The following is a 27,806-nucleotide window of genomic DNA, read 5'->3' on the forward strand; positions in this document are numbered from 1 at the left end:
TTTTGTTGTCGAAGGGAGTCGTTAAGCCAGGGTGCTGGTGGGTGATGGATTTGAGATTTATTTCTTTGAGTTGGGAGACAGGCATCCAAAGCTGTTGTCAGCCATGATCTGACGATGGGTAGCTCTTTAGTAGTCACACTGGAGAAAGAAGGTTTCGAATTGGCAAGAAGGGTGTTAAATTTATCTGTATCTAGACGTTTCCTGTTCCTACTAGCTTTATGGGGAGGGGCAGTGTTAGAAGAGTTAACCATAGATGTCTTAATTGAGAAATTAACAATAAAATGATCAGACCATGTAACCGGGGATGAAGAATGAAAGGAGATGCCAGTGAGGTTGGAAATGATGGGGTCTAATAGGTTACCAGCCTTATGCGTAGGGCCGGAGTTATGAAGGTGAAGATCTAAAGCTGCAAGATCCTGTAAAAGACGCGTAGTGGTGGCGCATGAAACTGAATTAAAATGAATGTTGAGGTCACCAACAACAAGGAAATTGGTTGATTGTGCTATTAATGGGGCAATGTGTTCTGGAAAAGACAAGGCCCATCCACCAGCTGAGCCCGGTGGGTGATATATCAGTGTTCCAGTTAAAGTAAAGTGAGGAGAAAGAAGAAGTTTGAACAAACCAGCTTCACAGTTAGGGAAATCAAGATCTTCCCATTTACATGAAAATTCTCTCTTGAAAATAATGGCAATTCCACCGCCCTCTTTGAGAGCCCGGTTTCGTCCCACATAAGTATAATCATTGGGGAGCGCCATGGCGATGTCAGGGCCAGAGTTATCATTTAACCATGTTTCAGTGACAAACATCTGGACCCAAATGATCAGTATAGTCAGTAGTGAAGGACTAACATGCTATTAGAATATTCCAGCTACTGTGCATAGAATGTTCCAAAAGGCGTCCATCGGAAGAAACAGAAAGACAAATTATGGAATGTTGGAGCAGAAGGCATACGCCAGCCATTATTGGCTGCTAATTTGCCTTTATATCCCTTTCTCTCTTTTTGGGTCTCGATGCATTGCAGACCTTGTGATCATGTATTGTGAACTTAGTCTACTTTCACACATTTGCATCCAGTATTTGGATTAATAATACATCTTAAAGCCAGTTCTTCTGGGCCTGAATGATTAAAGGGCAAATAGGCAATCCTAGTACTCAGCATTGACAATGTCCTTGGGAACATAGCAGCCATATACCACTGTGAGCTCACTGAATTGGCAATACCTTCTCTTTAGGCTTTCACTTTTCAGTTGTAATGAGCTTAAACTGTTAAGGATTAATCATGGAGCATCGAGTGGAGCAGAATGACTAGTTCAGGCACTAAAAGTAGAAGTCACAATAAAAACTCTGTACAAGCAGGGTTATTCTTTTAGAAAGATATGCGACTTTTATTATTATTTAAGTGAATATACTTAGTAGTTTTAAAGGGCTTTACATCATTTAGTAATTTGCTTAATCACATTTGGTGCCATCACGTTGGAGGCGAGGTACATTCACAGTGAACGTAGGGCTACAATCATTTGCTTTTAACATAAATTAGCCGAGCACAGCCTCTGCTCTGACACCATAGTTCTGAGCATATAGGTTAGTATGCAGCAGTTCAGAGCCTCTTATGAATGCTTTTAATCTCCGATGAGTATTAGGCGTCTGTTCCATGGGAGACATCAGTTACTATAGATTCAGAGAATTGGGTCAGATACTGTAGGCCTGGCCATCAGTGATGCAAGTTCATCTGGTACTCATGCTGCATGAGAGGTGGGCTCAACAAGGTTTCACCCATAAAATGCAGAGGTAATATTGCTCTCGATGATAGTCATGGGCAAACTAGGTCACCTTGCAAATGTATTCAGGTTTATCAGATCACGTTGCAGGGGCTAACAGTGGTGGGTAGGCCCACATACTTGGTGCCACCCGCAAGGTTATATTTTGGCCTCACGTCTGCAAGAGATGGAGCTGTTGAGCCCTAATTCGCTTTGTTCAGGAGGTCAGAACATTGATGAGCAACTTCATGGGGTTTCACTTGCAAGGCAACATGTCATCCGCACACCTGCAGGGAGGCTTCATCGAGCAACTTGCCTGAGTCAAACAGATTTGGATAAGGCTTTGCAGTGGAGAGTTGCATCTCGTCTTGGGCTAACTTAGCAAAGTACAATACCTCATGGCAGTGCAGGTACACTACATCTCAGCCTCTGGTAATGCTGGGCAGGTTCTAAATGTACAGTACAAGGTACCTCATTCTTATAAGGGCTCAGTAGCATAGATCTTCTCCACAGTCCTCTTGATATAGTCCTTATGCTTTACGCAGGAGCCAAAAGGTGAATACTGGATGTGCTGGAGAGAGAGCAGCTGATATCACGTACTAGGGAGAGTGGTCTCTGTCCATTTTGTCGAATCAAATTGAAAGTTAGCCACCAATCAATCACATATGGCTCATATCTCCATTGCAAGGATCATTGGGTGAGACATCCCTCCAGATTAAAAATTCAGTTCGGGCAGTTTTGCTTTCAAACAAAAACACAGGATGGGGTTAATAGGTAGACAAGTCCTTTTGAATAGGGTGTGTCACTTGGCCTTAATTCTGTGCCAGTCATTATTTAGAAGTTGCTCTGTCAAGGCCACACCTTGATGTGCTGGAACCATTTCTGTTCAGGTCCAAAGCAACAAACTGTCATTTTTTACTGAAAGCCAAGCAGTGCACTAGGATTCCCAAATAATTTGAAAAGGTAGGAAAACTGTGAGTCAGAGCAGGGCATTCAGGGAGAGGGAAGGCGGCTAACTCAGACTGCCATTCTTCATTTGCAGTGAGCTACAACTACAGGAACTACAACCAAGATGGATCGCACACCACTAGCCTCTCCTCCGGGTCGCCCCTTAGCATTCTGGTACATGTAGTGCATGTAGATGGACGAGTAAAAAGTGGTTCACCACAGTTGGTGCGAGTAGTTACTCATTATGCCCAAGTTCTCTGGACCCGAGACATGGCCCGGGTTTCGGGACAGTTTCCCTCCACAGCAGAGCAGTGTTTGGGGTGGATGAGAAGGCCGCCAAGTAACCGTCACAGGCCCTGATGCCTCTCCGGCGCGCAGGTGCGTCTCCATGAGCTCGTCAGCTCAGGGCTCACGGGAGCCGTTTAAGTACAACCAAGATGGATCGCACACCACTAGCCTCTCCTCCGGGTCGCCCCTTAGCATTCTGGTACATGTAGTGCATGTAGATGGACGAGTAAAAAGTGGTTCATCACAGTTGGTGCGAGTAGTTACTCATTATCCCCAAGTTCTCTGGACCCGAGACATGGCCCGGGTTTCGGGACAGTTTCCCTCGTCAGCAGAGCAGTGTTTGGGGTGGATGAGAAGGCCGCCAAGTAACCGTCACAGGCCCTGATGCCTCTCCGGCGCGCAGGTGCGTCTCCATGAGCTTGTCAGCTCAGGGCTCACGGGAGCCGTTTAAGTACAACCAAGATGGATCGCACACCACTAGCCTCTCCTCCGGGTCCCCCCTTAGCATTCTGGTACATGTAGTGCATGTAGATGGACGAGTAAAAAGTGGTTCACCACAGTTGGTGCGAGTAGTTACTCATTATCCCTAAGTTCTCTGGACCCAAGACATTGCCCGGGTTTCGGGACAGTTTCCCTCGTCAGCAGAGCAGTGTTTGGGGTGGATGAGAAGGCCGCCAAGTAACCGTCACAGGCCCTGATGCCTCTCCGGCGCGCAGGTGCGTCTCCATGAGCTCGTCAGATCAGGGCTCACGGGAGCCGTTTAAGTACAACCAAGATGGATCGCACACCACTAGCCTCTCCTCCGGGTCGCCCCTTAGCATTCTGGTACATGTAGTGCATGTAGATGGACGAGTAAAAAGTGGTTCACCACAGTTGGTGCGAGTAGTTACTCATTATCCCTAAGTTCTCTGGACCCGAGACATTGCCCGGGTTTCGGGACAGTTTCCCTCGTCAGCAGAGCAGTGTTTGGGGTGGATGAGAAGGCCGCCAAGTAACTGTCACAGGCCCTGATGCCTCTCCGGCGCGCAGGTGCGTCTCCATGAGCTCGTCAGCTCAGGGCTCACGGGAGCCGTTTAAGTACAACCAAGATGGATCGCACACCACTAGCCTCTCCTCCGGGTCGCCCCTTAGCATTCTGGTACATGTAGTGCATGTAGATGGACGAGTAAAAAGTGGTTCACCACAGTTGGTGCGAGTAGTTACTCATTATCCCTAAGTTCTCTGGACCCGAGACATGGCCCGGGTTTCGGGACAGTTTCCCTCGTCAGCAGAGCAGTGTTTGGGGTGGATGAGAAGGCCGCCAAGTAACCGTCACAGGCCCTGATGCCTCTCCGGCGCGCAGGTGCGTCTCCATGAGCTCGTCAGCTCAGGGCTCACGGGAGCCGTTTAAGTACAACCAAGATGGATCGCACACCACTAGCCTCTCCTCCGGGTCGCCCCTTAGCATTCTGGTACATGTAGTGCATGTAGATGGACGAGTAAAAAGTGGTTCACCACAGTTGGTGCGAGTAGTTACTCAATATCCCCAAGTTCTCTGGACCCGAGACATGGCCCGGGTTTCGGGACAGTTTCCCTCGTCAGCAGAGCAGTGTTTGGGGTGGATGAGAAGGCCGCCAAGTAACCGTCACAGGCCCTGATGCCTCTCCGGCGCGCAGGTGCGTCTCCATGAGATCGTCAGCTCAGGGCTCACGGGAGCTGTTTAAGTACAACCAAGATGGATCGCACACCACTAGCCTCTCCTCCGGGTCACCCCTTAGCATTCTGGTACATGTAGTGCATGTAGATGGACGAGTAAAAAGTGGTTCACCACAGTTGGTGCGAGTAGTTACTCATTATCCCCAAGTTCTCTGGACCCGAGACATGGCCCGGGTTTCGGGACAGTTTCCCTCGATAGCAGAGCAGTGTTTGGGGTGGATGAGAAGGCCGCCAAGTAACCGTCACAGGCCCTGATGCCTCTCCGGCGCGCAGATGCGTCTCCATGAGCTCGTCAGCTCAGGGCTCACGGGAGCCGTTTAAGTACAACCAAGATGGATCGCACACCACTAGCCTCTCCTCCGGGTCGCCCCTTAGCATTCTGGTACATGTAGTGCATGTAGATGGACGAGTAAAAAGTGGTTCATCACACTTGGTGCGAGTAGTTACTCATTATCCCCAAGTTCTCTGGACCCGAGACATGGCCCGGGTTTCGGGACAGTTTCCGTCGTCAGCAGAGCAGTGTTTGGGGTGGATGAGAAGGCCGCCAAGTAACCGTCACAGGCCCTGATGCCTCTCCGGCGCGCAGGTGCGTCTCCATGAGCTTGTCAGCTCAGGGCTCACGGGAGCCGTTTAAGTACAACCAAGATGGATCGCACACCACTAGCCTCTCCTCCGGGTCCCCCCTTAGCATTCTGGTACATGTAGTGCATGTAGATGGACCAGTAAAAAGTGGTTCACCACAGTTGGTGCGAGTAGTTACTCATTATCCCCAAGTTCTCTGGACCCGAGATATGGCCCGGGTTTCGGGACAGTTTCCCTCGTCAGCAGAGCAGTGTTTGGGGTGGATGAGAAGGCCGCCAAGTAACCGTCACAGGCCCTGATGCCTCTCCGGCGCGCAGGTGCGTCTCCATGAGCTCGTCAGCTCAGGGCTCACGGGAGCCGTTTAAGTACAACCAAGATGGATCGCACACCACTAGCCTCTCCTCCGGGTCGCCCCTTAGCATTCTGGTACATGTAGTGCATGTAGATGGACGAGTAAAAAGTGGTTCACCACAGTTGGTGCGAGTAGTTACTCATTATCCCCAAGTTCTCTGGACCCGAGACATGGCCCGGGTTTCGGGACAGTTTCCCTCGTCAGCAGTGCAGTGTTTGGGGTGGATGAGAAGGCCGCCAAGTAACCGTCACAGGCCCTGATGCCTCTCCGGCGCGCAGGTGCGTCTCCATGAGCTCGTCAGCTCAGGGCTCACGGGAGCCGTTTAAGTACAACCAAGATGGATCGCACACCACTAGCCTCTCCTCCGGGTCGCCCCTTAGCATTCTGGTACATGTAGTGCATGTAGATGGACGAGTAAAAAGTGGTTCACCACAGTTGGTGCGAGTAGTTACTCATTATCCCTAAGTTCTCTGGACCCGAGACATGGCCCGGGTTTCGGGACAGTTTCCCTCGTCAGCAGAGCAGTGTTTGGGGTGGATGAGAAGGCCGCCAAGTAACCGTCACAGGCCCTGATGCCTCTCCGGCGCGCAGGTGCGTCTCCATGAGCTCGTCAGCTCAGGGCTCACGGGAGCCGTTTAAGTACAACCAAGATGGATCGCACACCACTAGCCTCTCCTCCGGGTCGCCCCTTAGCATTCTGGTACATGTAGTGCATGTAGATGGACGAGTAAAAAGTGGTTCACCACAGTTGGTGCGAGTAGTTACTCATTATCCCCAAGTTCTCTGGACCCGAGACATGGCCCGGGTTTCGGGACAGTTTCCCTCGTCAGCAGAGCAGTGTTTGGGGTGGATGAGAAGGCCGCCAAGTAACCGTCACAGGCCCTGATGCCTCTCCGGCGCGCAGGTGCGTCTCCATGAGCTCGTCAGCTCAGGGCTCACGGGAGCCGTTTAAGTACAACCAAGATGGATCGCACACCACTAGCCTCTCCTCCGGGTCGCCCCTTAGCATTCTGGTACATGTAGTGCATGTAGATGGACGAGTAAAAAGTGGTTCACCACAGTTGGTGCGAGTAGTTACTCATTATCCCCAAGTTCTCTGGACCCGAGACATGGCCCGGGTTTCGGGACAGTTTCCCTCGTCAGCAGAGCAGTGTTTGGGGTGGATGAGAAGGCCGCCAAGTAACCGTCACAGGCCCTGATGCCTCTCCGGCGCGCAGGTGCGTCTCCATGAGCTCGTCAGCTCAGGGCTCACGGGAGCCGTTTAAGTACAACCAAGATGGATCGCACACCACTAGCCTCTCCTCCGGGTCGCCCCTTAGCATTCTGGTACATGTAGTGCATGTAGATGGACGAGTAAAAAGTGGTTCACCACAGTTGGTGCGAGTAGTTACTCATTATCCCCAAGTTCTCTGGACCCGAGACATGGCCCGGGTTTCGGGACAGTTTCCCTCGTCAGCAGAGCAGTGTTTGGGGTGGATGAGAAGGCCGCCAAGTAACCGTCACAGGCCCTGATGCCTCTCCGGCGTGCATGTGCGTCTCCATGAGCTCGTCAGCTCAGGGCTCACGGGAGCCGTTTAAGTACAACCAAGATGGATCGCACACCACTAGCCTCTCCTCCGGGTCGCCCCTTAGCATTCTGGTACATGTAGTGCATGTAGATGGACGAGTAAAAAGTGGTTCACCACAGTTGGTGCGAGTAGTTACTCATTATCCCCAAGTTCTCTGGACCCGAGACATGGCCCGGGTTTCGGGACAGTTTCCCTCGTCAGCAGAGCAGTGTTTGGGGTGGATGAGAAGGCCGCCAAGTAACCGTCACAGGCCCTGATGCCTCTCCGGCGCGCAGGTGCGTCTCCATGAGCTCGTTAGCTCAGGGCTCACGGGAGCCGTTTAAGTACAACCAAGATGGATCGCACACCACTAGCCTCTCCTCCGGGTCGCCCCTTAGCATTCTGGTACATGTAGTGCATGTAGATGGACGAGTAAAAAGTGATTCACCACAGTTGGTGCGAGTAGTTACTCATTATCCCTAAGTTCTCTGGACCCGAGACATGGCCCGGGTTTCGGGACAGTTTCCCTCGTCAGCAGAGCAGTGTTTGGGGTGGATGAGAAGGCCGCCAAGTAACCGTCACAGGCCCTGATGCCTCTCCGGCGCGCAGGTGCGTCTCCATGAGCTCGTCAGCTCAGGGCTCACGGGAGCCGTTTAAGTACAACCAAGATGGATCGCACACCACTATCCTCTCCTCCGGGTCGCCCCTTAGCATTCTGGTACATGTAGTGCATGTAGATGGACGAGTAAAAAGCGGTTCACCACAGTTGGTGCGAGTAGTTACTCATTATCCCCAAGTTCTCTGGACCCGAGACATGGCCCGGGTTTCGGGACAGTTTCCCTCGTCAGCAGAGCAGTGTTTGGGGTGGATGAGAAGGCCGCCAAGTAACCGTCACAGGCCCTGATGCCTCTCCGGCGCGCAGGTGCGTCTCCATGAGCTCGTCAGCTCAGGGCTCACGGGAGCCGTTTAAGTACAACCAAGATGGATCGCACACCACTAGCCTCTCCTCCGGGTCGCCCCTTAGCATTCTGGTACATGTAGTGCATGTAGATGGACGAGTAAAAAGTGGTTCACCACAGTTGGTGCGAGTAGTTACTCATTATCCCCAAGTTCTCTGGACCCGAGACATGGCCCGGGTTTCGGGACAGTTTCCCTCGTCAGCAGAGCAGTGTTTGGGGTGGATGAGAAGGCCGCCAAGTAACGGTCACAGGCCCTGATGCCTCTCCGGCGAGCAGGTGCGTCTCCATGAGCTCGTCAGCTCAGGGCTCACGGGAGCCTTTTAAGTACAACCTAGATGGATCGCACACCACTAGCCTCTCCTCCGGGTCGCCCCTTAGCATTCTGGTACATGTAGTGCATGTAGATGGACGAGTAAAAAGTGGTTCACCACATTTGGTGCGAGTAGTTACTCATTATCCCCAATTTCTCTGGACTCCTGGAAGACGCACCTGCGTGCCGGTTCGGGCATCGAGGCCATTGACGGTTGTTTGGCGGCCTTCTCTTCCACCCCTAACTTTTTTCTCTACTGATGAGGGAAGTTATCCCGAAACCCGAGCCATGTCTCGGGCGATATCCAAAAACCCGGGACATGTATCGGGTCTAGAGATCATCAGTTTTACAAGTACCTACTTGCACCCACATGGGTGAACCACTCAAGAACTCCATGTACCAGATTCCCGAGGGGCGATCCGGAGGAGGGGCTAGCGGTGTGCGCTCCATTGCGATTGCTTATACAACTACAGGAACTGCCTTCATACAAGAGGGGAGCCCACTTGGGTACCACACCTAACGAGTAATCAAGCATGCTCCCTTCAACACAATTGGGGGGATAATGGGGAAATCAATCAATCAATCAGAGTACTTATAAAGCGCACTACATACTCGTGAGGGTCTCAAGGCGCTGAGGGTGATTGGTGCAGCTACTGCTTGAAGAGCCAGGTCTCGAGGAGTCTTCTGAAGGTGAGCAGGTCTTGGGTCTGCCTCAGGTGGGAATGGAGGGTGTTCCAGGTCTTGGCGGCGAGGAAGGAGAAGGATCGGCAACCGGAGGTTTTTTAATGGATGTGGGGTACAGCGGCGAGGGCGAGGCCGGCGGAACGGAGCTGGCGGGGGGATGTAGAAGCTGAGTCGGCTGTTGAGGTAGGCTGGTCAGGTGTGGTGTAGTGCTTTGTGTGCGTGGGTGAGTAGCTTGAAGGTGATCCTCTTCTCGACGGGGAGCCAGTGTAGCTTCCTCAGGTGGGGTGAGATGTGGCTGCGGCGAGGGATGTTGAGGATCAGTCGGGCGGAGGGTTATGGATGCGTTGCAGTCGTTGTAGGTGTTTGGCCGGCACTCCTGCGTAGAGTGCGTTGCCGTAGTCCAACCTGCTGCCGACGAGGACCTGGGTCACTGTTCTTCTTGTTTTGGTGGGGATCCACTTGTAGATCCTGCGGACCATGCGAAGGGTGTTGTAGCAGGAGGAGGAGACGGCATTGACCTGCTTCGCCATGGAGAGGGAGGAGTCGAGTATGATTCCTAGGTTGCTTGCGTGGTCGGTGGGAATAGGTGCTGTTCCTAGCGTGGTTGGCCACCACGAGTCGTCCCAGGATGAGGGGGTGGGTCCGAGGATGGGGACCTCCGTCTCTTCCGAGTTTAGCTTCAGTCGGCTATTCTTCATCCATTCGGCGACGGCCGTCATTACTTCATGGAGGTTGGTTTTAGCGGTGAGTGGGTCCTTGGTGAGGGAGAGGATCGCTGGGTATCGTCAGCGTGGGAGATGGTGTTAAGGTCGTGTTGGCGGGCGACGTGTGCGAGGGGGGCATGTAGACGTTGAACAGCGTCGGGCTGAGGGAGGATCCTTGGGGTACGCCGCAGATGATGTCGGTGGCTTTGGAGCGGAAGAGGGGGAGCCGGACACGCTGGGTCCTGCCGGAGAAGAAGGATGTGGTCCAGTCCTTGGCCCTCTCTTGGATTCCGGCTTCTTGGAGGCGTGTCTCTAGTGTGCTGTGGCAGACCGTGTTGAAGGCAGCTGACAGGTCCAGGAGGATGAGGGAAGAGGTTTCACCTTTGTCGAGTCGGATCCTAATGTCGTCTGTGGAGGTGATGAGGGCTGTCTGGGTGCTGTGGTTTCTTCAGAATGCAGACTGGGAAGTGTCTAGGATGTTGTTGTCCTCGAGGTAGCGGGTCGGTTGCATGTTGACGATTTTCTTGATGACCTTCGCTGGGAATGGGAGCAGGGAAATGACATGACTTAATGCACAGATGTAGAAGGGAGAGCCTAAAAAACACTCTTCCAACCTGGGTTTAAGTGTAAAGGCCTGAGAAAGCTTGGGGCCACTTAATCATCCCTACTTAACTAGCTCTTTGAGAGGTAGGAGGGACAAAACAACCACAATCAAAATTCATTTCGGTATAACCTATTTGCTCATACAATACCTACTCCACAAACCAGGATTGGGATTATTAAAATTTTAAATATAAATTCATAAACCGATTGATATAAATTAGCCTTAGCATTATTCTATAGAAGTAGAGCAGAATGAGTCTAATACTCCTAAAGAGAATTACCCTATATAACAAAAAGCATTACAACTAGTTCAGTCATAACGATGCAAGAAATAAGGAAAAATAATTGAACAATAAATTGCATCAACTGATTTTTAAAGGTAAGCATAAGCACACCATCTCTCCCTACACTGCCTTAGACAGGACAACCGTAAACTAAAAAGCACTGAATAACAATGAATAATAGAAAGGTTTCAGCGGTCATAGGCCTCAGTAGAAGAAACTCCAACCAAGGGTCAGGCAGCATGAAGGCACACAAAGCAAAGTAGAGGTCCGCATCTCATGAAGTCCTAAGATGTCTCTCTGACCCTCACTATGTTACAACATAAGATATTAGTTGCATTCAAGGTACATTACGTGGTCAACTCCAGTAACTTTCCATGATTCTGGCTTCACCTTTCCCACATCGATAAGTTGCTACTCCATTCATCCTTGACCAGTCTTCTCCTCCTCCATTGGAACTCCTCTTCTTGCTCGATACCACGTTTCCCCTTGTCAAGATCCATCTTCTCGTACCCTTCTTTTCAAACTAATGATGCCTTGTCAGCACCTGCAGTGGAAACAAAAATACAAACAGATACATTTTACACTGAAGGTTAAATATGAATTAAATGTGAGACTTTAAATGTGAGCTTCTGCTAAAACTATGCTTGTTGCCGCAGAATCGTGGCAACTCAATGGTGCACAGGGTTACAAGTATGTGCACATTTGTAAGCATATAGCAAATTCAGTTTCTTATCTAATGAATACAATTGCAAATTATTACATTAAAATGAACCCTGGGCGGAGAATGTGTAGTGGCTCTCCGTGTTGTTCCTACACGGAGAGCGCATGCGCAGTTCATACATGATGTAATACCTACAGGGAAGCAAGGAGGAGGAGGCCGGAAGAAGGGAGACACCGCGGCAAGGAGGAGGGAAAGCAGAAGACAAGGTAAGTGGTGTTTTAAAAAATATTTTTCAAATGGGGCTGGTCTCGTACTCCGGTCTGCCACGGTGGTGTAGTTTTGCCCAACTTCGGGTTCCCAGCAGAGCGCAGAGTTGGTAAATCTCCGCAAACTCCGCTGGCAGAGCAGAGTACGACGCCTGGGGTTAGTTAAAATGTCATTTTACAATACAATATGAATATAATTTCTTGTTATATGCATAAATGTCTAAATATTAGTTTTCATATACACGTCATACTATTCATTTTAAAAATTAACCATGTTATAAACTGAGTTTTCGCTCAGAGCATTAATATATAAGTATTGCAGAAAACTCTATAAGTCACATTTCTAAATGCACAATATGTAACTTTCATTAGTTCACATGGAGTACTTTAAATATGCAATACCCCATCCTTTCTTAGTAACATTAATCTCACAGAATATTTTCGAGTGCTGACTACTCCTGATTATAATGCACTCCTATAATATCTTAGGATGGATTCAAAATTATCCTGCTCCAGGCCTGTATGACTCCAATCAATTGTTCCCACCCAACCCATGAGAGAGTCATTGCTGAGTCAGGGGGACAATAGTAATCTATGGTAAAGAATTACTATTTTGGGTGGACTTCAGACAATCAACAGTTTCTAGTGCTCTGTTGGCGACCATTACATCATGATCATAGAGCACTGGTCAGGAGACTAGTGACACAGATCTTCTGCAAGAGAAAGGATACCTGGTCTGCCAGACCCATAAAATGAGGAACAGGTTGGCACTTGGACACAGACCCAGAGACCTTCAAACCTATACGCATATGCCCCAGTGCCAATGCATTTTGGTCATTGCAGTTATTCATGTAAAACATTTCCTCACATTGACTTCAGTAAAACACCTCTTACTCTTTTGCTCTTGAGACTGTTGGTAGAATGGAATATCTCAGCTCTTTGCTGATATGCATAAGGCCTGTACTCATAAATCATTTGTATGAAAAGTGTGTGTGTCATGTCCAGCAGGTTACTTCCCCAACACAATGCACAGTAGCTTCTATTTGAGCATCAGCTGTTACCTGAAAAAAAACATTTGCTTATCCCTTTTACAAACAGAAGATTCCTTGCAATATACATCTTTAGACAAATGAGGACATAACTAAGTCAACTAACAAAACAAATACGTCCAATACATTAGCTCTAGTTTCTGGCTACACCCCTGCATTCAACAGTAACCCTCACCCTAACTTCATTTTGTTGGACAGAGCAGGAGGGAACATTATAACACCCATATCCTATGAAAGTATTTCTTGAGTCCATCCTTCTGACTATGGGTAGTTTCCAATCCCAGTCAGGCCCTAGGACTAAACCTCACGTAGATGCATTAGTTAAAACAGAACAAATGATGTATACATACAAGTATGCTCAAAATCAGGTCCACTAAGCATCTATTCAACCTTGGCCAAAGAAACCCGGGCTGGTTTGGTCCCCTAGGACCTATTCATCCTAGCACGACTCCGACCCAAAGGTATTGGAGCACTTTACAGGCGCACACAAAGCCACATTTTTTACAGGCAGAGGGAGATTGGATTGAGGGCTGCATTTATAAAAAATAAATCACACAATGCATGCTAGGAAAAGAGCAGGAATAAGCTGTATTTAACATTATACAGAATTATTTGTGTGCAGAAAGGGACACCTTCCTGCACAAAAAGCCTCCTCTGAGGTATTTTACTCACATAGAAAAAGGAAAAAGAGAGCAGTAATAAACATATTTCTCCTCGTTACACTTCACCTGGGGAGTGGTAGCATTTTGACCCATTTCCAAGTCTACCAGTAATGGTAAATCTGGGAATGCAACAAAATACATGGGTGAATTTGTGGGAAAACCCATGCTCCACCCATAAAAGCTTTCCCTGGGGCAGAGTAATGCAATGCATCAATTTGTGCTGCATTACGTTACTATAGATTTATCAAGCCACTCAGGGCCAAAGTGGCCTTGCATGGATTGAAAAATCTAACTTAGTAGTTGCATTGCCATTGTATTATGAAAAGGCGACCCAAATCTTTGATAAATATGCCCCTAGGGGATTTGCCCAGATTCCCAGGATGATGCTTCGATGCCACTACTTAAACCCAGTTCCCAGGTTCTAAAGTCGGAGGTTCTGGCAATAAGCCACATCCTCTTCCAAGGAAGTAGCCTTAAGGACTTGATTAAAGTTCATGCATGCAGCCATCCAAACCTGTTGAAGCAATTGTTCAGCACTTATTCCCAGGCAGGAAAAAAGCATGCTGTAAAACCTAAAGTTCTTTACATAGCATAAAGAAGAAAGCTCACTATCTAGGGATAGAGAATGCAAGATGAATGCCTTTCTTAGGAGACTGGAAAAATAGGTGGTCTTAGGTGTGCAGCTGGTCCTAGTTATCAGTCCTTGAAGAGGAGGACCTTGTTTCAAAATGCAATAAGTACTGTGATAAAAGGAGGAGGAACAAGGGGAGCTATTAATTATGTATCATTGGGCTTTTGCTCCTCGTCGGGCCAGCGCTGCAATGCCCTACGAATCCCCCGAAGGGTCTCTTTTTCGGAGATCTTTTGATGAAGCCGTATGGGTGCATGGGTGTAAGTGGCAGTGAAGTCCTAGAAGGTGGATTAAAAAATGGCTGGAGGGAGAGTGATTAATTTTTATTAAGGTGATCCCTCTGTCATTATTAAAAGAAAGTGTATGGTGCTGCTTTAAGGTGTATTATGTCCCTTGGTAGCTAGGTAACTATATGTCCCTAGTGAGCATATGTTCTGGTCAACATGTTTCGCGCTTTAATGGTCTCAGGGGGAGATCCAGGGCGCTTCTTCTGGACCGAGTGAGAAAGTTTTATCTACAGTGGCCCCAAAATTTCATTGCCCCTGGATAAATGAAGGGAGTAGAACTTCTGAATTGACAAGAGTCAAGAAACAAAGATACAGTTTACCATTAGGGTATCTATACCAATGGAAGTTTTGCTAAGGTCTGGGTGATGATGAAGCGAGAGATCCTTCGGGGTTTGTGAGGGCATCAAGATGAGGACACACTGCCCCCACAATTAGAGTAGTATACGACGAGAGTGCCTCTTACTTACCTTCTTTTTCTCTCTCTACTTAGGAGCGGTGACTCCCTTTTGGTATAAGTTTAACTTCGGGGGCACTGGTCACAGGACCTTTTGAATAGCTCCTAGAGTCCCCCTCTATTGATAAATAGGACTATGTATTATGTAGTCTGCCTAAGCATTGAGGAGAGATTACTATTTGTACATGGAGCTGGGCCACCCTTAAGTGACAGGCATGAAGGATTTGGGTTTCAGGTTAATCTGATAACATCTTTCTTTTTGGACCACAACTACCAGGGTTCCAGGACTGAAGCTATTCTAGTATGGGTAACCTAAGCGGATGTCTGAGGCTTCTCAGATCTTTCTTTCCTCTCATAGACACTAAGGGAAGACAGTGGAGGAGAGGTTACCAAGAGAACTACTGAAGAGTGATGTTACTGATATAGGGTATGCGGAGGGTGGGTGGGGTTGCCAATGTTCATTGCTTTCATAGAGGAGACAGTGGGCTAGTAGTTTGATGTGTTTACCATTATAGCATTGCTGCAGAATGTGTTATTTGTGTGTAGCAAAGGCAGACACTTCCATATTAGTATGGCTTTCTGTACATTATAATCCTTGGTAGTGAGTATTTCCTCTGTTTTACAGTGAAAGTTTGTCAAATTATCTTCTTCGTAGTTGCATCTTGACATGTGAGATTATAATTGAGGCTACACACACTCTTCTCTCAAACTACTCTATTCCTCTGCTTATCTCAGATCTTGCATTTGGCAAAAATGTGTGTGATTCTGAGAAAATCTCTTCTTCTTGCCATGCATGAACTTGTAAATATGTTCCTGTAGTTGTGTGATACTAACAAAAAATGTAGATGCCAAGCCTAAAATGCTCCCTAGTAGAGTCCCCATTCCATGTTTTGTACCCCAGCCATCTTTTTCTTTTTATATCTGGTGTTAGCCCAGACTATATACAAAATATATACTTATTATTGGGGCTTTCAGTCAGCCCCCTTCGTCCGTTGGTCTGCTGTCATATCATTCACATTTTCATTCCACCCACTTGAGCATCCATCATTGGGCAATGGGTCAGCCATGTGAGCCACTTCCTAACTTCTTTCACAAAGTAAACATCCACAAAGTAGTTCACTTCAGTGCCAGAGGCTACTATAGCAGTGTGTAACTTCTTTCACAAAGTAAACATCCACAAAGTAGTTCACTTCAGTGCCAGAGGCTACTATAGCAGTGTGTAACTTCTTTCACAAAGTAAACATCCACAAAGTAGTTCGCTTCAGTGCCAGGGACAACTATAGCAGTGTGTGCTTTAATGAAGACACAAATATTTGTGCTTTGAACTAATTGTTTTTATATTGGCAAAGGTCCGGCAGCTCCCTGAACAATCAAGCTTTACAGCAACCATGACAAAACAAAAGAAGCACTGGTAAAGCCAAAAGGTTTGCCAGACGTACTGTCTTTGCCAATGATTGTTCTTTATCGTGATATCAATCAAGCAACAGATGCAGAAGGAATCATTTGTGCAGCATCTCTTGTTTCAGATGCTCCTGTTGCAGTAATATTCTCTGAAAGGTCCTCTGCTGCTGCCTGGATTTGGGTCCGTACTACACTAATACCTCAAATAAAAATCACACACATATGAAAATACTGGTTCTGTTTGTCTGAAAACAATACAAATCTGCAAGCTGCCTAATGTCAAAGTGATAACTTCTGAAGCCTGGCTATATTATGCTTCATCGAGATCTACTCAGTAATGTGAAGGCAACACATTTCTATCCAGCGGTGTGACCTTTAGCCTAAGCTCTTACTTTGCATATTAAAAGCTGCAGATGATGCCAGAAGCGATAAGTGTCCAGCAACTGCGTTTGCATTATGCAAGACTCTCTACTGGTATCAGAAGACCAGCTTGCTGCTTTCAATTATTCATTCTATGTGTTCAATTTGTGACATTGGTGTCAAAACTGCATTAAAATGAAAAAGTGTGTTCTATGTTTCAGGTGGGAGCTTAAAAAAGTAATTCTTAAAATTGTAGCATCGCCCACTCTTTGACCACCCCCATGACATCACAGGGACCCTTAGCTCCACCCACATCCTAGCTTTCAAGGGGCGGGGTCAAGGGTAAGGGAAAAAAAACTTCAAAAAGGAAACAGGATTCAAGTAGCAATGTCTACAATGACCTGGTCTCATGTTCTTGCCACTGCTTTCATGAATCATGAGAGTGAAGTAGCAACACTGGCGCTGAGAGTGTCAAAGTAAAGCCAGTGTCAGAAGCATCCATGACCAGTTTCCCTGGATTCATGTCCATGTAAGACACAGGAACAGTGATGCAAAGACCTGAAGTAAGGGCATTAAGCTGCATTCTTTCTGCACCTGATATAAGGGAAGAATGGAGCTCAATGAAATGAGAACTGACAATAATATAGCGGCAGATGCATGGATAGACCATTTTTCTCACCTATATACATTAGGCCTAGGGCAAGATGTGGATTCTAATTGTCTTGGGGGCGTTAGTATAGCCAGTAATGCAGAGAGCTGTGCTTTCCATCCTATCAATCCTCATTGAAGCACCTATTAGAAAGACTGTACCTCATTATGCCCCAGGAATTGATAAAATCCAAGGTGATTTATTTTTATCTGGGATCAATATCTGTGGCCCGTATCTTACAGTCAGTTTCAATGCCATCCTAAATGGAATAAGTTTTCCCGAATCATGGACTGGGGATGAAATCATCCCTATCTTTAAAAAGGGTTCACCTTTAGACCCTGCTAATTATAGGGCAATCAACCTTAGTGACACTATCCAAAAACTCTTTAGTAGGGTAATACTTACAAGGTTGCAGCAATTGTTGGATGACCAGGCAATCCAGGGGCCCGCTACAAATGGGCTTTCGGACAAATACATCAACGATAGACCAACTTTTAGACTTCAGTTGATCAATTGCAAGGCAGTTCTGAATGAGAAAGGTAGGCTCTATGCAGTATTTGTAGACCTTAAAGCCGCATTTGATATGGTCCCAAGACACAAGTTGTGGGAAGTAATTAGAAACATGGGAGTGCCCAAATATCTAAGTAATATCATCGAGAGGTTACATGTAAACGGTTTTGCCCAGGTACACTGTGGGAATTTGAGAGAGATGACTGCCCCATACTCAGTGGGCAAGGGTGTAAGACTGGAATATGTGTTGGGTCCCACTTTGTTTGCATTGTACATAAATGATCTGATTAAGAACCTAAATGTAATGGTACCCTTTTTCGGCGGAATTTCAGCCTCCTCATGACCGTTGTCTGATTCAGATTCAGACAACGGTCGTGAGGAGGCTGTAATTCCGCCGAAAAAGGTCCACCCCTCTGACTACTTTTAATAGCAGTTGTGCACCAAGGATATAGACTTGAAAACTGCAACCCATATGCCTGTAAAGCCACTAAGTTTGATTTAATCAAATCATCCGAAACATTGGTGGACGATAAGACTTTGGTCTTCTTTTTGAAAAAATTATTTTACCAATATTTGTGGAGGGGAAAAAAAGAGAACCCTGTAGCGACCGTAACAGAATTAGGAGGAACTGGAGCGTTAAGAAGCCCAGGAATGATTTTTTAATGCCATGTACAAACCATTCTGAACTGCCCCAGAGATATCAAGAGGACACTTTCGGGGGTTGTTATTGAGAGAGAACGGTTGATTCATTTTGTCCTGAAGAAGGTGGCCTACAATAATACAAGTGCCATCGAAACGCGTCAACGTATTCTTGATGTTACATCCAAGGAATTGTCTGGGTGTTTAATAGACTAATTGATTTATGGACACCCGTAACATTTTGTTATGAATTCGATATGGAGTAACGCATTTATGATGTTTTTATGATCACACACTGTCTTTTGTTGTTCTCTCGTTTTTAAATGTTTTTTTAACCAATATGCAGATTTATTTTTGTCCAATGAATATGTTATGAATTTACTCATATGAACTTTTTTAACTTCGTTGTATATTATATGTAACTTTATTAAAAATCTGTTTGCTTTTTGCACATTAGTTTTTCATCTGTGTTGTTTTATATAATTGACTGTGGGGATCCCAGTGGGTCGTGACTGGTGAAATTATAACTGGCGTGGATGCTTTGGTTGGATTGAAAGGTTTATAAGATAGGGTTTAGACTAATTGATATCACTGATTTCAGTGTGGTAACTTTCCCCAGGAGAAATTTGTTTTCTTAAATACCTGTGGTACCCCTTTCTCTTGGGTGTGGGGTCGCTCCCATCCTCTCTTTTGAAGCTTCGGTTTGTGCATGCCTGCTGAGTCTCCCGATGCTAGTTGGAGAGCCAGCCCAAGGCACATAGGGGCAATTGCGGTGACAAACAGACCTCACATATCCATGGGATTACCAAGCTCAGCCTCTGTCTCTAATCTGGCACCTCCCCGAGTGTGGAAGTGGGGAAGACAAGGTTGCCCGGCACTATGCCGTGCATCCAATGCTTTCAAAGCCCCTTACCAGCTGGTAAATGCAGTGCCCAAGTGAGTGACCTTTGGAGTGAACTCAGCACACCCTACAAGTGATACACCGCCTCAAGAAAGTGCCCTCACCGGCCACATTTGATATTTGATATTTGAAGGGGTATTTATAGAGCGCAGCGTTCGCTCCGGAAGGAGCATCATGGCGCTGAAAGTCCTTGAGGCCATGTCGAGGAGTGGTAGGTGGAAGGCTAGATGGAGGCTTTGGTCCAGTCGTCGGGGAGGTTAAAAATCCATGTCTTGAGAAGTTTTCTAAAAGGCTTCTCTAGGGTCTGTAGTCTTAGGTGTTTGGGCATGTTATTCCAGGCTTTGATAGCCAGGGAGCTTAGAGTTTTCCCTCCTTTAGACTTCAGGTTAAACCTGGCGGAGGACATGAGATTTTCATGGGCGGAGCGGAGGGAACGACTCGGGTTGTAGTGTGGGAAGCGATGAGAATCTTGAAAAGTATTCTCTTGTGCAGGGGTAGCCAGTGTAGGGTCTTTAGGGCTGCGGAGATTGAGGATTTGCGGGGTAATTTTAGGACGAGGCGGGCGGCAGTGTGTAGAACGCTTTGGAGTTTGGAAAGAGTGGACTTCTTGGTTCCAGCCAGGAGGCCGTTACAGTAGTCTACACGCGAGAGAATGAGGGCCACTGTTACCGTTTTTCTGGCCTCGAGGGGGAGAAAGTCCAAAAACTTTCTGAGGGATTTAATTATACCGAAGCATCTGCCGGCCACGGTCGTGGCATGTTTGTCAAAGGAAAGATCAGAGTCAAAAAGTACCCCGAGGTTTCTGGCTGTAGTGACGGTCTGGGGGGGGCAACAGAGTTATACGGCCACCAGAGGGCTGGACAGAAGGAAGTGTTGTTTCCAATAGGGAGGATCTCTGTTTTACTAGAGTTGCACCGAAGGTGGTTGGAGTCCATCCATTGGAAGACGGCAGTAAGGCAATTTTTGAGATTGAGCTCTGCATTGTTGGAGTTGTCATCTAGGTGGATGATCAACTGAGTATCGTCGGCATACGAGGTGACAGGTATGCCGAATGATTCAATCAGAGTGAGGAGAGGGATAAGGTAAATATTGAAAAGGAGGGGACTTAGGATGGACCCTTGAGGAACACCAGAGGAGACCTTTTTCTCTTTAGATTGAAAAGGGCCCAGGGCGACAGTTTGGAACCTGTCGCTGAGAAAAGATCTAATCCATGATAGGGCTGAGTCAGAGATGCCAATATCTATTAGTCTGTTAATCAGGATAGAGTGGGATATGGTGTCGAACGCTGCCGTGAGGTCTAAAAGAATCAGAATGGCTTTCTTCCTCTGATCTTGCAACGTTTTGATGGTGTCAGTCAATTCAATTAAGGCAGTTTCGGTTGAATGTTTAGGTCGGAACCCGGATTGCTGAGGGTGGAGTATGTTGTAGGTATCCAGGTAGGTTTTAAGTTCTTTATGGACTAATTGTTCAGTTATTTTTCCCAGCGCGGGGAGAAGGGTGATAGGACGGAGATTGGTCAAGTCCACGGGGGATTTATTCGCTTTTTTCATGAGTGGTTTGACAGCACCTCTTTTCCATAGGCGAGGAACAGATCCAGAACTGAGAGACAGGTTGATAATGTCATTGATGGTAGGGTTTATCTCATCAATGATTTGGTGAAGAATCTTGGGGGGGCAGGGGTCTGAGGGGGAGCCGGATTTGCAGGATAGAATAGCATCTCTGGTTTGGGCCAGAGTGACCTGGGTGAAATTTTTAAGACTGCCAACTGTAGAGCAAAGTTGGTCGGGATGGGGGGGAGCATGGGGGGATTGGGGAGGGGGGAAGTTCTTTTGAATGGAGGCGATTTTTTTCGTCAAAGTATTCTGAGATCTTGTCGCAAAGCTCTTGGGATGGGGGAATTTCGGTTTGGAGAGTTTTGGGATGAGTGAAGGTCTTAACTATTGAGAATAGGGTTTTTTGTTTTTGACTGGCTTCATTGATGGCTTTTACGTAGAACGTTCTCTTGGCCGATTTAATACAAGAGAGGTAGTTTTTCCTCTGGAGTATATAGGCGCGGCGGTCGTCATGGTCATAGGTTCGACGCCAGTTACGGTCAGCTTTCCTGCACAGTAGGTGTGCGGAGGCTAAGTCAGGTGTGAACCAGGGGGCATTGTTTTTTGTTTTCTTCTGAGTTCTATCAGGGTGATTGTTGGGGCTCCGTTTTGTGACTTCTTGTGTAATCCAATTGTGGAAGAGGTCAGCGTCCCTTTCAATATTTCCGGATAGAGAGGGGAAGTGGGTTTGAAGAATGGGATTAAGGATAAGATTTTCCTGGACAATTTTCCAGTTGACAGAGTGATCGCGGTGAAGATTGATTTTATTTATAGTTTGAGGGCGGCTGCTAAAGATGTGGAATGGGATCAGGCTGTGATCAGTCCTTATCTGGGGTAGGGGGGGCAGGGTGATGAGAGAATGGAGATTAGAGCAGACACCATCAAGGGTGTGGCCTAGTAAATGAGTAGGTGACGTGACACTTTGTAAAAGATGGAAGATTTCGAGTGACTGGAGGAAATTACTGGTTTGTGAGTCGGATGAGGACTCAAGGTGCAGATTAAAGTCCCCTAGAAGGGTAAAATGAGGGTAACGAAGTAGGAGGTGTCCCAGGGCGTCGTTAAGGGAGTCAAGGAATTTGGAAGCGTTACCAGGTGGACGGTAGATCAGACCACCTGAGAAGGAAAGGGATTGGCTGAGTTTAATGGAGAAGCCCATACCTTCTGTGTCCGTGAGTGGGTCTAGGCTGAAGTGTGACAGTTGAAGGTGTTTTTAAGAATAATTGCACCACCTCCACCTCTTCCTTTCAATCTGTCTTGTCTGTGAAAGGAGTAACCTTGGGGGAGAGCAATGGCTATGTCAGGATTACTGTCTTCTGTGAGCCAGGTTTCGGTAATCATGAGACAGTCAAGGTCAGAATCTATGATAAGGTCATGAATATTTTGACTATGTTTACACATAGACCGGGCATTTATCAGGCCACCTTTGAAAAATGGTAGCCGGTTCTTGGGTGGAGTAGAGTGGGCTGGGGCGATGGTAAGTGACCATTGGCATTGGGAGCAGCAGGCGGAGCCGACTACCTTTGAAAGGTCAAGTTTGTAAGAGCAGTTGGGGGTACCTTGAGGAGGTCGCTGGATGAGTACCTGATATGTGAGGGGATTAGGGCAGGGTTTCCTGCGCCTAGCGTGGTCTTTGCGCGGACGGGCGCAGACGGGCTTGCCTTAGGCGCGCCTTCGGCGCGCAAACGGCGCTCCCGCTGCGCGTCCTGTGCAAGCACATATCAGGAGAAGGAAGGGGGCGTGGCCTGAAAGGGGGCGGAGTCAGCGCGCACGCCTGGGATGATGGCGGCAGCTGAGAAAGCGCGAGGTAGGGCGCGGCAGCTATCAAGATCAGCTGTGCGCTGAAGGCAGTGAAAGCGCTAAGGTGTGCGTTGTTTTTAAAAATACAATACAGTGACACCACACAGAAGTAGAGAAATACAATTATTCCACAAGTTTTAAAAGCAATCGAGTACCTCCAGCTCCCGGCTTCCGCCTCAGGACTGTGTCAAGGGTTTTCTGTTCGGCGCTAGAAATCAGCGGGTTAAGTACAGCCAGCAGGGGGCGTGGCCTGAAAGGGGGCGGAGTCAGCGCGCACGCCTGGGATGATGGCGGCAGCTGAGAAAGCGCGAGGTAGGGCGCGGCAGCTATCAAGATCAGCTGTGCGCTGAAGGCAGTGAAAGCGCTAAGGTGTGCGTTGTTTTTAAAAATACAATACAGTGACACCACACAGAAGTAGAGAAATACAATTATTCCACAAGTTTTAAAAGCAATCGAGTACCTCCAGCTCCCGGCTTCCGCCTCAGGACTGGGTCAAGGGTTTTCTGTTCGGCGCTAGAAATCAGCGGGTTAAGTACAGCCAGCAGGGGGCGTGGCCTGAAAGGGGGCGGAGTCAGCGCGCACGCCTGGGATGATGGCGGCAGCTGAGAAAGCGCGAGGTAGGGCGCGGCAGCTATCAAGATCAGCTGTGCGCTGAAGGCAGTGAAAGCGCTAAGGTGTGCGTTGTTTTTAAAAATACAATACAGTGACACCACACAGAAGTAGAGAAATACAATTATTCCACAAGTTTTAAAAGCAATCGAGTACCTCCAGCTCCCGGCTTCCGCCTCAGGACTGGGTCAAGGAGAGTCTTAGGCCGGAGGGGGGCTAGCCACAACACGCACCCCCATGCAATGGCCCACTAGGTAGGGCCAAAACCAGGAACAAGCCCAGAGAAACTCCACTAAGCCAGTCCCCCATAAACTGAATAAAACCAGCCCCAAGTAGGTTGCATTGGCAGCAAGTGTACAAATGTCACCAGTCTTGAAAGGGACTCCTCCGCGAAACTCCAGAGGGTTCCGTCCCAGTGATAGTGGCAGAGGTCAGGGAGGCTGGCTGCAGCCAGACCCTGGAGAATGTTTCTACTGCTTAAGAATAGACCGTCTGACTGACCATTGCTGCCTAAAGATATACCATGAACAAAGATGAATACGCCTGGGCCAGTCCCCGTAATATCCTCATTCCCAAAACCAAGCACAGATTAACCTGAGTGCACTACACATTCAGCCACAAGGAAAGTTAGTCAGAAAACACACTACTGCAACAAGGACCAGGTGGTTGGCCAAACACATGGCAACAGCAGCAAGCAGGGAACTGGGCCCATCAAGCACCGGGGCTACAGCCACTGCAGGGAGGGGTGCCTGTCTGGGGAGGCAATGCCTTCACACAATCAAATCTAAACCCCCAATAAGACACATCCACTTCACACCAGCTTCAGAAACCTCACCACAACTATAGCGACTAGTGACACTGCATTAGGAGAAAACCAAAGTCTGTAGTTGCGTTCATGGAAAAAACAGGGCTGCGGAATGTTTAGTTGATCAGGAATCTATGCTAAAATCCGCCTTTTGGGTGCCCATAGGGGCCTAGGCCCCACTCTTCTGCTAGTCCCCAGGACAGGGTTAGCGGGTCATGCCCCGGGGGTAGGGCAGCATGATGAGGGGCAGGATAAACCCTGTCCAGTGCCTAAGAACAGGGACCCAGGTCTCTTTAACCAAGTCACTAGAGCGATCCCCAGATCGGAAAGACACCATTCTCCAAAATGTTTAGGCCTCCAGCTAATGGAGGCCCGCTTTCAGTTCCAAAACGAGGCAACGCTCCAGTGCATGAATCCAGGTTTTTCCATGCACTTGGGATAATGGTGTCCAACATAGAACTCTGTAGTTCATGAACAAAAGCAACAATTTGGCCCCAAGTCAGTATGGAAACTCACCAGGGCAACCAGCCATTTCAGTTCATTACTCTCAGTACGACAAGTCCCAGCCACGCACCTGACGCCAGTCATTAACCCGATATTTTGCCTCCTCCTCTACTCTAATACTTCCAAACATTCAAAGTCTGCTCATCAGCTCATGTCCCTCCATAACCGTGGGAGTAGCGTGTCACTGGGTTAGAAGTCCCTGGTCCCTGCTGAGGGCAGCAGATCCAAAGCATCCTGGATCCAAGGGAGAGAGGGGCATGGGTGGGAAAGGGGTTCTGTAGATGACCATTGTAGCCCCCACACAGTGTGCATGGATCCGCTCACCACTGCACCCAGCTTGTCGGATCAAATAACATAGGGCTTCACTAACATCGTCCAAGGGAACAATAGGCCAGATCCCAGTCCTTGCCACATTTGAATCACATGGGTGCCTCAGAACAGCTTTTCAACCCCCAATAGTAGGCCACAATAATGGCAACACTACATCAGACCTTAGGAAGGTGCCTAACGACCTGCAGGAAGCAGCCCAAAAATAAAGGTTCAAGAAAAAGGGCCTCGTCAAAACACCCAACTCAATTAGAGAAAACCTTGTTATACACCACATGGAGGGACCAGAGGGGCATACACGTGTCCTCAGGACATGTTGCAATTACCGACAACCACAAAATTGCGACACACCCCCTTCCTTTCACAGCACATCACGCATATGTAGCTTAAAAAGTAGCATCCGCATTGATAAAACTACAAGCACAGACACACACATGCACACACAGACAAACACCCATACACATTAGGGAAAATAGAGTCATAGAGGGCAGACAACACCCATAAAACAATAGTTTAGTAGGCCAGAGTCATTTGCACACCCACGAAGATCACCCCATTAAAACACTCATCTCTGTCACGGCAAGGGGAAGCATCAAAAGACCCACAAAATAAAACTCAGGCAACTCATGACCAAAAAACTGAATGAATCCTAAAATTAGACCCATACTGGGGCCCTCATTCCAGGACATCCCCAAAGATTACACCTAATGAATGCACAGAAAAAGGACATGCACAGGAATTAACGAGACTGAATATTGATGTATGTAGTTCTAAAAGCTAACCTACAACTCACAGCTCTTATCCAACAGGTCTGCATTTGAGCCTTATGTGCACCACATTTCCTGTGGCCCACCACCTCTTCAGTAGCAACCTCTAAAGTCCCAACGAGGCCCAACAGTTTAAGCCAAAAAGACAATGGACTATTTTTTTATGGACACTTTTCATAAACAGACTCTTAACACTGTGCCAAACAACAACACCCCGGACTCCCGAAAGCTGCAGATGACCCCTCCTCTATAGCAAGAAATCTGCCCAGTCACAATGAGCCTACCTCGGCATTTCTACAGTGCTTGCGTAGCAGCCTCTCCTGCCTCACTTATACTTACACTAAACTGAACATTAGCATTCCACATGTAGTACACATGGGTGCTCAGAGGTCGGCTAGGTCATGCTAGGTTTGCTTGCTGATACCACACACCATGGGCGTAAACTGATTTTACTTATTCCAAGAAATAACCCCTGAAAAAGCAAAATGTCTTATTCATCTGTACCTATGTAGGATTAGGGCCAAGGAACATGCACCTCAATGATACAAGGGGAAATGAGTCTAGAAAGGAAGGGATGATTGCCAGCATATATAACCCATGTCAAGTAATCTAGGACGCTGCAATAGATAGGTATATGTGGCTAGAAGGGAAGAGGCAACCCCTAATTGTATGGAAACTTACACTGTATTCCTTGTGTTTCGAAGGCAAAGGAACAATCTCGCTTGGAAGAAATACAAATTTTGGAGCAATACTGCACATGCCAGAGAAGCAATAGGGCACCTCCATGCTGATGAATATTTTCTGGCAATGTGGGGAGTTTGTCAAAGCTCAGCTCATCCCCGGATGGAGGGGCCTCTTCACCCTAAGAACAATACACACCCCAACCCTGGTCATCCTTGGAGAAGCTGTTCAAATATCAGCTACAGAAGAAAGCAACTCTATTGCATCATTCTCAAGAAAAAAAGAAGCATAAAGAACAATTGATGGACAGAATGCAGAACAATGTCATACATTCACCCCAGTACAGAGATCCGGAACTAAATCCATTGTTTTTTTGCTCACCATGCCATTCCAGTTTGAACCAAGCCATATGCAAATCAGTCTTGACCCTGTGCCCTATGGGTACAGTCCAACCCGAACTGCCTGGCCAGGTCCTCCCTGGACTGGAAACAAGCATCCTACGGCCGGTTTCGGGGTTTCACCCCTCATCAGCCAGGATGGCTTGACTCCAGTGGCATGGAGAACATGGGACCCACGTCTGGACATACCCGTCCCATTCAGGGTGACAAATGCAAAAAGAACAATTGATGGACAGAATGCAGAACACTGTCATACATTCACCCTAGTACAGAGATCTGGGCCTAAAAATCCATCATTTTTTTGCTCACCATGCCATTCCGGTTTGAACCCAGCCATATGCAAATCAGTCTTGACCCTGTGCCCCATGGGAACAGTCCAGCCCAAACTGCCTGGCCAGGTCCTCCCTGGACTGGAAACAAGCATCCTAGGAACGGTTTCGGGGTTTCACCCCTCATCAGCCAGGATAGCTTGACTCTAGTGGCATGAAGAGCACGGGACCCACGTCTGGGCATACCCGTCCCATTCAGGGTGACAAATGCAAAAAGAACAATTAATGGACAGAATGCAGAACAATGTCATACATTCACCCCAGTACAGAGATCTGCGCCTAAATCCATTGTTTTTTTGCTCACCATGCCATTCCAGTTTGAACCCAGCCATGTGCAAATCAGTCTTGACCCTGTGCCCCACGGGAACAGTCCAGTCCGAAATGCCTGGCCAGGTCCTCCCTGGACTGGAAACAAGCATCGTAGGAGCGGTTTTGGAGTTTCACCCCTTATCAGCCAGGATAGCTTGACTCCAGTGGCATGGAGAACATGGGACCCACGTCTGGGCATACCTGTCACACTAGGTGTGACAAATGCGAAAAGAGCAATTGATGGACAGAATGCAGAACAATGTCATACATTCACCCCAGTACAGAGATCTGGGCCTAAATCCATTCAGTTGGAACCCAGCCATATTCAAATCAGTCTTGACCCTGTGCCCCATGGGAACAGTCCAGCCAAACTGCCTGGCCAGGCCTCCCTGGACTGGAAAAAAGTATCCTAGGACCGGTTTCGGGGTTTGACCCCTCATCAGCCAGGATAGCTTGACTCTAGTGGCATGAAGAACACGGAACCCACGTCTGGGCATACCCGTCC

Source organism: Lissotriton helveticus, chromosome 2_1, assembly GCF_964261635.1.
Source record: "Lissotriton helveticus chromosome 2_1, aLisHel1.1, whole genome shotgun sequence".
Taxonomy (NCBI): domain Eukaryota; kingdom Metazoa; phylum Chordata; class Amphibia; order Caudata; family Salamandridae; genus Lissotriton; species Lissotriton helveticus.